At 38.9% G+C, this 12,222-nt stretch overlaps 1 protein-coding gene across 3 annotated transcripts in view; it reads left to right on the forward strand.

Annotated features, from left to right (window-relative positions):
• BBIP1 (BBSome interacting protein 1) overlaps nt 1–12,222 on the forward strand; it is a 46,431-nt gene that overhangs the window by 1,157 nt on the left and 33,052 nt on the right. The window contains exon 1 of one of the 3 annotated variants that reach the window (XM_056820200.1): nt 6,049–8,379. The exons of the other annotated variants lie outside the window; for them this stretch is intronic. The gene's annotated coding sequence lies outside the window, so the exon portion shown is untranslated. Of the gene's footprint in view, nt 1–6,048; nt 8,380–12,222 lie in introns of those variants that run through there. 3 annotated transcript variants of the gene reach the window in all.

Here is a 12,222-nt window from a genome sequence, read left to right on the forward strand (position 1 = left end):
AGTTTGGGTTGGGAGGTGAGTGGGGGAAAGCTTAAAGCAAGGACACCAGGAATGATGAAATTGTTTACTTACCTCGTCTGAGCTAGAATTTACCCATTTGTAATATGAAAGGAATGGATTTCTAAGGTCTTTTCCAGTGCAGACGTTTAATGCTGGTTAGAAATGCTTCCCAGCTGGGAGTTAAGAAGAGGGAAAAGATGATATTTAATTGAGAGAATGCTAAATAAAGGATGAGTTGGTTTCATATTTGAAATGGAAAAGTGATAAGGAATACATTCCCGGTAGAAGATTCGCAGGAGCAAAGAAAGGGAGCTGGGGGGGGATGCGGAGAACATGCCCTCTAACTGCATATTCAGTATGCTGGGCTGATGGTCCAGAGATGTGTGTTCTCCCTCACCCTGGCTCTTTCACTCTTTATCTGTTTGAAACTTTTCCAGATCTTTTTATCTCTTTAGGCTTCTTATCCTACTTGTAAAAAGAGTAAGTATAGTTGAACTAAAGGGCCCTTGTAAGACTGATTCTTTAAATATTTGGAAAGAAGTTAGTAGGACCTTGAATCCAGGTTGAGTAGTATGAAATTTATTCACTCTAGCTAATAGAACCATCTACGGTTTTGTTTTTTGACCAAGAGGAAGGGCATGATCAGAAATGTGCTTTAGGAATATTAATCTGGAAGCCAGGAAAATTTGAGAGGGTAAAAACTGGAAGCAGAGACTAGCCAGGAGACGAATTATAGTAGTCGAGGCATGAGATAATGTGGGCTTCAACAACAGTAGGTGGCAATGAGATTGAACTTACAAACTATTATGAAATTGGAGGCATTTGGAAAAGGGCTATTTTAGAGACTCATCTTTTTTGCCTCTATTTCTCACATTGTATCCTTTTTTTTCTTCATTAATCTCTGTTGAGCTATTGCAGTCTGTCAGCCAAGCATTTATTAAGTGCTTACTGTATTGTGCCAACACTGTGCTAGATTCTGGGGATGCAAAGAATTAAACAATTCCCATTCTCAAAGAGCTAACATTGTACTAAAAAGACAAGTTCATATAAATATAAAGAAAACAAGATCAAGGTAAATGGGGCAGGAGGATACCAGCAGTTTCTGGAATTGGGAAAGAAATTATGTAGAAGGCAATGCTTGAGTCAGAGGAAGAGAGGAATTTCATGAGGCAGAATTGAGGAGTGAGTTCAATAGCACTGAGATGAGATCAGAGTGCTGTGCATTAAGAACACTAAGAAGGCTCTTTTGTCTATCACAGTGCAGAAAAGAGAGTAACAAATGCTGGAAAAGGAGATTGAAATCAGGATATAAAAGAATTTTGAGGGGGAACAAGTTCATTTTTTCGTTTTTCTCTTAAAGGCAGTAAATAGCCATTGGAGTTGATTGAGTACGGAAATTAAGTGGTCAAGTATGCACTGAAGAAAAATCAGTTGAAGGATATTTGTACTGGAGGATAACAGACATTGTTAGGAGACTTGATGAAGAAAGACCAATTAGGAAGGAAATCTTGCACATGTTTAGACCATTTGGATTTGAACTAGATGGTGGCTATGTGAGAAAGAAGGTCAGATGCAAGAGATTTACAAAAAAGTAGAACAACTGATTGGATATGTGGACTAAAAGGGATAATTCTAAGGTTAATACCTAGGAAACTAGAAGAATGATAGTGCCATTGAGAGAAATAGAAAATTTTAGGAGAGGTTGGTTTAGGGTAAAAGGTGAGATATCTCTAAGACAGTGATGGCACACCTTTTAAAGACAGAGTGCTGGCTGGCCCACACTCCACCACCACCCCAGAACCAATACTGTGCCCCCACACAGAGTTCTAGGTGTGTCCTGCCCCTCCCCCCCCCTTGCCCCACACAGGGGAGGGATAAAGTGCTCCCATTGGGCTGCTGAGCGGAGGGTGGGGGGTATGAAAAAATGTCATCAGGCACAGTGGAGAGGGAGAAGGGAACAGCTCCACCATAGTCCCTCTGCCTTTCTAGTAATGGGGGGGGTCGGGGGGTGGAGCATCCACATACCCACAGAGAGCACTCTGTGTTCCATCTTTGGCAACAATGCTGTAGGTTCACCATCACTGCTCTAAGACATTCAATTTGAAATGTAGAGTAGACAGTTGATGATGCAGGACTGAAGTTCAAGGAGAGACTGAGAAGGGAATATAGAGCTGCTGAGTCCTCTGGCTAAAGGTAATAGACAGTTGGGACCTGATAAAATCACCAAGAGAGGATAGTGAGAAAAATAAAATGGGCCTAGGACAACTTTGTTGAAAACCCAATTGGGGGTATGATATGGATGATGAGCCCACAAAGAACACTGAGAAGTGGTCATACTGGTAAGAAAGTCTTGAGAAAATAGTGTCAGGAAAGCCCATATGAGAGAGAGTTTCCAGGAAACCATAGTCAGTAGTATCAATATCAAATATGTAACATAAAAGTCCAGAAGGATGAAAACTGAAAAAACTTGTAAACATTAAAATCCAAGATGAAGTTTTGGTTCTTGCCACAGAACTAAGCTTTAAGAACAGACAGTAGCCGTCTGTCTTTAAAATATCTGGAGTTCATTGGTAGGATTGTGCTATATACTCTGGGCACCTTGGAAAACAACTAGAACTCCTATTTGGTGGGCTAACTAAAAGTTGATCAGTAGGCATTAAAGGCTCTGATCATACACTGAACATACCCTGGTATCTCATACCTCCATGCCTGTGGTTAACTTTTTTCCTGTGGTTCAAATGCTCTCCTATTTTCTCAGTGCCTATTGAATTTCCTACTCATCTCCTTATGCCAAAATCAAATGTCATCTCTTCTGACAATCTTTGACCCTCTTCGCAACTGCTCTTCAGGTATTGGCAAGTTCTTCCTGAGATCTCAGACTTTATTTCATAATCCTCTAATCTATTTGTCATGTAATGCTATACAGTATAGCTATCTGCCAAGGTAACCTCCCCCTACTAGACTAGACTGTAAATTCTAATGACAGAGACTTTTATTTTAATTTTGATATTTCCTCTGTCACTTTGTTCTGCTCATATCAGAGACAGCTGTGGGGAGCAACAGATTGAATGAACACTGGACCTGGAGTCAGGAAAGCCTAACTTCAAATTCCAACTCATCAATTTATTAGCTATATGACTCTGGGCAAGTAACTTAACTTCTACCTACTTATGCGTCATCATCTATAAAATGGGGAATGAAAATAGCACTTACCTCCCAGGGTTGTTGTAAGGCTCAAATGAGAAAATGTGTAGAAAGCACTTTGCTGTATAAAAATGCTAGCTGTTATTAATAAATCTGTTATTATACCAATTGTGTATTATGTGTATTATATACTGTGCGCATTGTCACATTACTTTGCTATTTTTTTTTTAATCCAGAAAATCAGAATGGGGGTAGGAAAGTTGTCCCTAAACTATGATCTCATTGGTACAGGAAACTTTTAGTAAGGGAATTCTCTACCATAATAATGGGAATCCACTTACAACTTGGAACCTTAGAATTCCTAGGGTATTGAGAGATTAAATGACTTGTTTGTAGTCACAGAACCAATCTATTAAAAGCAGAAATTGAACCTGGGTCCTCTTGACTCTGAAGCAGGTCTCAATCCACTACACCACTCTGCTTCCAGAATTTATGTAAAGGAATGATTTTTCTTTACCTTGATCAATCACCCTGTGACTTCATAATAAGGTAACTTTCCGGACCCTTTAGAGCTTTTTTCCAACACAAATGAATATATTCACTATTTTAAAAGTCTTTCCATGACTTAAATTAATACATATCACATGTACTCTACCTGTGAAGAATGTTTTATAGAATACTAGTTTTTGCCCTGGGTAGTACAGGATTTATTCTTCCACAGTAAAGTTTGTATTTTCACCCTTTGTTAGCCCTAAATGCTGCCTCCCTTCAGCAGAATATTCCTACTTCATTACATTGCATCATCTCTGGGTGTAGGCAGTCTGTAGCAAAATGTACTGGTGTCAGCATTGTTTCACCAATTTCTGTAGGACTCTTGGAAGCCTGTAGGCTGTTGTTAAAAGATGTGTGGGCTCCTCATTTCAAAATGTGATGAATTTTGTTATCAAAGTAGATATCAAGCTAAACCACTAGCCTTGTCAGATTCCAACTTGGGCGATGTTATTCTTCCACCTGAAATCTCTTGCAGTTTTACTTGGGCCTGACATATTCACAATAACCTTAGTACCAGAAGTCAGATTGTACTCCAAAATTTCCATATCATATTCATTTAATGCTTAATAAGCACCAGTACAATTCTATATTGGAAGCTGGTCAAGCCACTGAAATGAGACATTCATTCCTTACTTGATAGGCATAAAAGTTTTTAAGGAATTTACTCAGTAGTCTCTCTAAATTTCTGTCTAGCCTACAGTTTGTAATCTTGAAACTGAAATTAAAATAGGAAAAACACCTATATGGCTAGAATGCTTTTAGAGAATAAACATGTAAAATATATGTATAATTAAATTTACCAGCAAATGAGATATGAAAAAAATTTCCATTATGAAAAATAAACATGTGGTTCTGGATTAATCAAAGTCAACTCATCAATTCATCCAAAGTTTAAAAGTATCATCATGCTGTTATTGCCTTCATTTCTAGACTGTTTTTTAAAAGCTACTATCATAATTAACCAGAAGCTTTGGTTGATAGAAAGGTATTTGTTACTAGTATTTTTCCTCCTGATATTCATCTTTTCTGTTCTTGGATAATTTCAGTTCAACAAATTATAAACAAACAGCCCCTGACCTCAAAAGAACTTATCTAGTATTTGGGAGGGCGGGGGGGGGGTGGCAATATGAACACAGTTAAGTAAATAGAAATTAGGATGAAGAGATAGGACTAAAAATTGGAAAAGGTCAGGAACGGCCATGTTTGTAGAGGCAGTGAGTGGTACTTGAATTGACACTGGAAACAAGCTAGAATCTAAGAAGTTTCCATTTCTCAGCCTAACTCTGCTAAGAGAATGAGGTGTCCAAGCTCCAGAGTACACCCTATTTAAAGGCATGTAAATAGGAAATGTAATTTCAGATTTGGGAATAGCTAGCAGACCAGTGAGGCTGGAACACTGAGTGCAGGCATGTTCTTTTGACATCTTCAGACTTGGAATGAACTTTATCCTCCCTGAAGACCAATGCTTTCAACTGTAGCTTCAAAATAAAGTTTTTAGAAAATGTTATTCAATAGGAGTAGGGCATGTGATTTTCCACTAACTGTGTAATAGCTATATACCCATTGGCCAATGGCTCTTTCAGTTTTTCAGTCTAGGCGCTTTCTAGAACATAGGTCCTGCGCATTTTATCTGCATGAGTCTTGAAGTTAATTAGCCAAATTGAACATGTTGCTACATTATTCTACCAGTAGATGCCAGATAGTAAAAAAGACTGGAATCTGCTACAATCTCCAATTAAATTGCATATGATGTCACCCAGGCTATAGAAGTGCATGAATGTCAGCAATCCAAATTAAGTATTCTGCTAAAAGGGGCATTGTCTGCTGAACAAGAAGAAATATTATAACTGTGATACTGGGCAGCACTTTTCTAGTGATATGCTGCTTACCAGCATTTTTTTAAAACTTTTTTTTAAGTTTACCACATTAAAAAGTTCTACTTCTACTTGAAGAACATACTCCATTTCTAAAAATTAAGTTTCTAATCCATCCTCAACTTGTGAGCATTACAGTGATTAAGTAGTTTAATTATTATTTTCCCAGACAAGTTAGATAGTAGGTTGTTTTAAAAGAAGTGATTAGTTAACCCCTAGATAGCCCTGTAAATATTTGTTTAAAAAAAAAAGAATATCCATTAATGTTTCTTATTCTTACTCTATTTAAATATGACTAATTTGGGCACTTTTTTTTTTGCTTAATTAAACTATTAGTGATATAAGACATCCATGTAGAAGGCTATCCCCAATCTTATTTCATTTTTTAAAAATAATCTTTACTTTTGAGTTCTCAAAATGTTTTATAAATGAACTCAATAAAGTAATTCAAAAACAGACTTTTTTTCTATATTACAAACATTTACCTCTCTAGGGTACATAGTAAGTCAGTTGTCATGTGAAGCAAGAACATAAATGTCAGTCTCCTATACTAGCTATTAAGATTGCATTTCCTGGCCTCAGAGACTTAACTAGCTCTATGACACTGGTCAAATCACTTAACCCCAATTGCTTAGTCCTTACCAGTCTTCTGCCTTGGAACCAATATTTGGTATTGATTCTAAAAGAGAACGTAAGGATTATTTTTTAAGATTGTATTTTCTCAGTTCAATTCAACAAGCACTTATTCAATACTTGTTATATGCAAAATACTTGCCATGTGCTAAGAGATACCAAGAATAACATTTTTTAAGTTTGATTTTAGGTACACTGGTGAGGCATTAGTAAGGTATCTGAGTAAATAAGACATGTTAAAGAATTCTAGATATGGGCCTGGAACTCAGCTGTCAAGTCTAGAGATAGAGATTCAAGCTATCTTCATGGAGGTGGTAGTTAAAGCTATAGAGAAGTGCATGAAATCGCCAGGTGGAAAGTATAAAGAGAAGAAGGCCAATAATGTTCCCCTACATCCATGATGGCAATCCTATGACACACATGCCATAGATGGCACACAGAGACCTCTGGGCAAGTGCAGGCCTAGCAGGAGCCTGGCCCCACCTCTAAGTACAGGAGGTGGGGCATTCTAGCCTCCCTTCACCATCTCAGGGGCTGAGCACTGCCTGCTTGCCAAGCACAGTCATTGAGCCCTGCTGCCTCCTTCCGCTGGAGCAGCAGCACAGCTGTGCTTGCCCCACTGCTGACCAAAGCAGGTCACCTTCCCAGCCTGCAGCCTGGCCTCATCCCCCAAATGTATGCATGGGTGGGGCGTGGCGCACAGTGGGGGCAGGCATGGCCACACAGTCTGTGGGGACATGGCACAAGGTCACCAAAAGGTCACCATCACTGCCCACATCAAGGAACACCCAAATCAAGGAGTATCTGGCAAAGGGTACAAAGCAGAAATAGAGTTGAGAGAGAGAGAGAGAGAGAGCCAGGAAAATGCTTCTAAAGTCAAGGAAAGAAAGTTTATGGAAAACTAGGGGAAGGGGATGTTGGGATATTAAGTGTAGAGAGTGTTAGATGTTACATAGCAGTCACGTAAAATAATGACTGAGAAAAGGTTGTTGAATTTAACAATGATGTCATGGGGGCAGCTGGATGGCTCAGTGGGTTGAAAGCCAGGCCAAGAGAGGGGAGGTCCTAGATTTAAAACTGACCTCAGCCACTTCCTAGCTTGTGTGATCCTGGGCAAGTCACTTAACCCCCATTGCCTAGCCCTTTCTGATCTTCTGCCTTGGAACCAATATACAGTATTGATTCCAAGACTGAAGGTAAGGGTTTAAAAAAACCCAATGATGTCATGGTGACCTTTGAGACAACAGTTTCAATAAAATGATAAGAAAAGCCAGTTTTCAAAGCTTTAGAGTAGATGATGAAATGATGCTTTGAATGTAGATTTTGTTTTGAGACTGAGTTTCTGTTGCCCAATCCACTGCTGATTGGCACTGTGGCTTTGATCCATTGACTTGCTCTCTATGACCTGAACCAATTTCAATTTGTCTCTTCCTAGGCAGTCTGATGGCCCTTCATTCTACATCTCACAACTCTTGGGCTCAAGTGATAGACCCGGCTCAGCCTTACTACCAGGAGATAGTAATGAATAAAGCATGTTCCTTCATTTGCAGCATAGCCTCTAGATAGCTTTTTCAGAGTAGGAGAGATTTGATCATTGTTACAAATAGAAAAAATGGACCTGGTTTGGAATTGAAAGGTCAGGGGGGAAACAGGAGATAATGGGAAGATTTAAGTTGCTCGAGAAGATGATTACGGAACCATAGTCCTAAGAGCCTAAAGTAGGGCCAAGGATACAAAGAGTGATTGTTTAGACTTTTAAGGTATGCTATATGTTGTGGCAGAATGCTCACTTTAAAATTATAGGACCAAGATTCAAGTGACCACCCTGCTATCCATAACAGATGTGATATGACCTCATGCAAATCACTTAAACTCTCTGATCCTCAGTTTTCCCAGCTGTATAATAAGAATGTTGATCATATCCATAGTTCATTAATGTTCTTAATCTGTGAGTCTATAAAGTATCACGTGAGGATATGACTAATTTTAGAACACGAATTTAATTACTGAGTTTGGGAGGAGACTTCAGTGTCCATATAGTCCAACTGCTATCTGAAATTAATCCCCACTTTAACCTACCCAAAGAATAGAATTCCAGCCTCTACCTAAAGACCTCCATGGAAGGGATCCCAACATCTCCAAAGAGATCCCATTCAACTTTTAGAGAGCTCTAATGGTAGGATGCTTTTTCTCCTGAATTATCACTTTGTAACTTCCACCCATTGCTCCTAATTCTGCTTTCTGGACCCAAAAAAAGAACACATTCAATCCTTTCACATGAAAGCTCTCTAGATAATTAAATACAAATATCATGCTGTGCTGTCTTCAGATTCAGTGTGCTTAGTTCCTTCAGCTGATTTTCATGTGACATGGTCTCAAGACCCTCATTCCATTTCCCTCTTGGATATTCTCTGACTTATCATTATCCTTCTTCAAATACTCCATGTGTTGTCTGACCAGGGCTGACTATCATTTCTTTATTCTAGAAGCTCTGCCTTCTTGATATAATTCAGAATGCAGCTTTTTAAGCTTCCATGTCACATTGTTAACCTTGTTAAATTGCTACTTAACCACCTAACCCATCTTAAAATTGTGAAATTGATTTTTTTGGACCCAAGTGTAAGGCTTAATCCCTATAATTTTATCATAGTAAAGTCATCCCAGTGCTCCAGCCTATCAAGATCTTTTCATATCCTAATTATTGTTATTCTGATAATTCACTATCCCTCCCAGTGTAAGATCACGTGAAAATTTGATAAAGTATATACTATCTATGCTTTTAGACAATTTTTTTTTCAGTTACACATAGAAACAATTTTTAACAATTGTTTTCTGACATTTTAGGATTTAAATTTTTTCCCTCCCTCCTTTCCATCCCCCTCCCTGAGGTGATAAATAGTCTGATATAGATTATACCACTGCTTTTATGCAGAACATATTTCCATATTGCTCATGTTGTGATAGAAGGCACACATCACACATACAATTAAAAGAACTCACAAAGGAAATAAAGTAGAAGATGGTGTGTTGTGATCTGCAATCTGACTCCAGCATTTTTCATTACATGTCCATTTTGGACATTGTGGAATTTGCTTTGCTGATAATATCCTTCACAGTTGATTGTTGTATAATTTTTCTGTTACTGTATATACATTGTTCTCCTGGTTCTGCTCACTTTGCTTTACATCAGTTCATATAAGTCTTTCCAGATTTTTCTGAATCATTCTGTTCATCATTTCTTATGGTGCAATAATATTCTTTTTACAACCATAGACCACAACTTGTTCATCCATTTCCCATGTGATAAATGATCTCTTGGTTTCTAATTCTTTGCCACTACAGAGATGCTAAAAATATTTTGGCATATGAAAATGGCTCTGTAGGCCTTTAGATTTGGTTGGCAGCCAAATGCCTCTTTTCTCCCAAACTTTCTTTTGGAGCCTTCCAAATACTGATCTGGTTCTGGAAATATGTGTGCCAACATCATCATCTTATGTGGACAACCCTGGAAAGTATACTGCTAAGGTATACACTGTAACTGATATATGGGGTAGTTCTGGCTGGTAGAGAATCTATTTTCTTAGTGTTGCATTGTCAGTCCAAAATTAGCCCAAGCAAGAGAGCAACATGTAAACAGAAAGTTGTGTACCAACTATCCTGCCACTTTAGACTTGACTTGTATAGCCTTTTTCAGGTTAAATTAGTTAGTGTGATAGCTGACCTTGATGCTGTTTTTATTTTCATTGAAGGCATCCAACAATATTTCTGAAAACATTATGCTATAAAAAGTAGGGGAGCAAGCACAGAGTCTTGCTTCACACCATTGGTGGCTGGAAAAGTATAAGAACATTGTCTACTGTCTAGAACCCATGCAAGCATGCCATCATAAAGCTGGAGTGCAATAGTGATGAACTCTGTACAGCCAAATTTTGCCATGATATTCCAACAAGTTGTCATTACTTGACAAAGTAATGTCAAAGGCCTTGGTCAGATTGACAAATGTCGTGTACAGACCTCTATTCGGCTCCTGACATTTCTCCTGGAGTTGTCAGACAGCAAGCACCTATTGACTGTTGGAGGATAATCTTCTCTTGCCACATAACCTGGAAGAGTTTAGTCAGCTTTTGTTTGAGCAGTGGGCCCCCTGCCTTATAAATCTCTACTGGAATGGAATCATTCCAAAGTACCAGAGACTTTGCTACTTTAGAAGAGCCTAATAGCATTCAAAACCTCTTCTTCAATTGGAAGTTCAACTAGAGAGCAAATGACTTCCATCTGAGGTTTATGGTCAGTGGCTTCAACATTGAATGATGATCATCTGTTGAGAACTGCTTCTTCCTTCAAAGTCACCACCATCATCCCAAAGACCTCAAAAAAGTCAATCAGTTGGCTCTTGCCTTCAGCTATTTCCCGGTCACATTCCAAAAGGAATCTTCATTTGACTGACAGCTGATCAATCTCCAGCTTCTTGCCTTGTTGCATTTTCTTATCATTTCTCTCTTCCACAGAACCCTATAAAGTATTCAGCCCATCTCTCCAAGATCATGTACTTATCACTCTTCAGTGTGACTCTATCCATGCTGAGTAGTTACCCCATAGGTATTAAATGCCAATGTTTGCTTCAAGGGTGCATCCACTAACAGTATTGGTGATGAAAAAGTCATGAGACACACGAGTCTTCAGTAGTACCCAACTGTTGCTATTTCTGATTCCCATTTCTCCTAAGGACTCCCTGCTATGTCTAATAATCTGTGCCTACTCTGGTATTAATCTCACACAGAATTATAAACTTTTCCTCTTTTAGTGCACTGTTGATGAGGGTCCCCAGGTCTTCAGAAAGTTTTACTTTGACCTTTTCAAAGTTCATATGGTAGGAGCATACCTATCAATGATGGTGGTGAGATACCTCCTACTAATGGTAATCACATTGGCATGGACCTGTCATTCACTCACAAGCTTATTGACTACATTAGTTTGGTTTTTGTTTTTTTGTTTTTTTAGCCCTTACCCACAGAAGAGTGGCATGGGCAAGACAGTGAGGGTTAAGTGACTTGCCCAGGGTCACACAGCTAGGAAGTATCTGAGGCCAAATTTGAACACAGGATCTACTGTCTCTAAGCCTGATTCTCAAACAACCAAGCCACCCAGCTGCCCTCAACTAGATTAGATTTGACTGCAGAACCTACTCCAGCTTCACACTGCTCTTCATCACAGCAACCACTCTAGAATAACATGGATCCAGCTTCAACTTCAGTAAATTGGTCTGCATTTGCCAGACTTGTTTTACTCAGAGCTACTATTTGGAAGCATTACCTTCTGAGTTCTCTCACAATAATAGCTGTTCATCTTTCAGGTCTGTTGGATTTCATGCTGTCCATGAGTATTCACACATTTCATATGTCAATAGTGACTAGAATAATCTTCACAAAAGTTTTTGTACTTTTGTGTTTCAACTACAAGGTAGGGTCCCTGCCTGCCTATATAAACAGGCCAGGGTTAGGTGAAACACAGTTTTAATGGCCCCTTCCTCTAGTCAGGAAGTAAGCAATTTGGTCCTTTTTAAAAGGGTGCTCAGACATTCACGAGGCTGCCTTATTCCACTGTTGCTTCAGTCCAGTGAGAAGATGACCCTATTATTCCCTGGGTTACCTGTTTGCAGGGTTGTGATTATTCCTCTCAGTGTATCTGTACATGCTGCTTCATCACTTGCCCTCTGCCAAAGGATTTTTGAGGCAGGAGTAAAATAAAGAGATAGAAAGATGATATGGACATCCATTTTGAAATGCAGAGTGGCCAAATGGTGATCTAGAGCTGAAGATTCGAGAGAGCCTGAGGCTGGATATGTAGCTCTTTCAGTCATCTACATAGAAATGATAATTAAAACTGTAGAAAGTGATGAGGTGACCAAAAGACAATATAAATGACCAAGAGAGAGCCCCTAGAAACACCCACCACAACAGTGATATGGATACTGATCTAGCAGAAAAGACTTTAGAAGTTAGGATGGGGCCAGGAGAGA

Source organism: Monodelphis domestica, chromosome 1 (genome assembly GCF_027887165.1).
Source record: "Monodelphis domestica isolate mMonDom1 chromosome 1, mMonDom1.pri, whole genome shotgun sequence".
In the NCBI taxonomy this organism is placed as follows: domain Eukaryota; kingdom Metazoa; phylum Chordata; class Mammalia; order Didelphimorphia; family Didelphidae; genus Monodelphis; species Monodelphis domestica.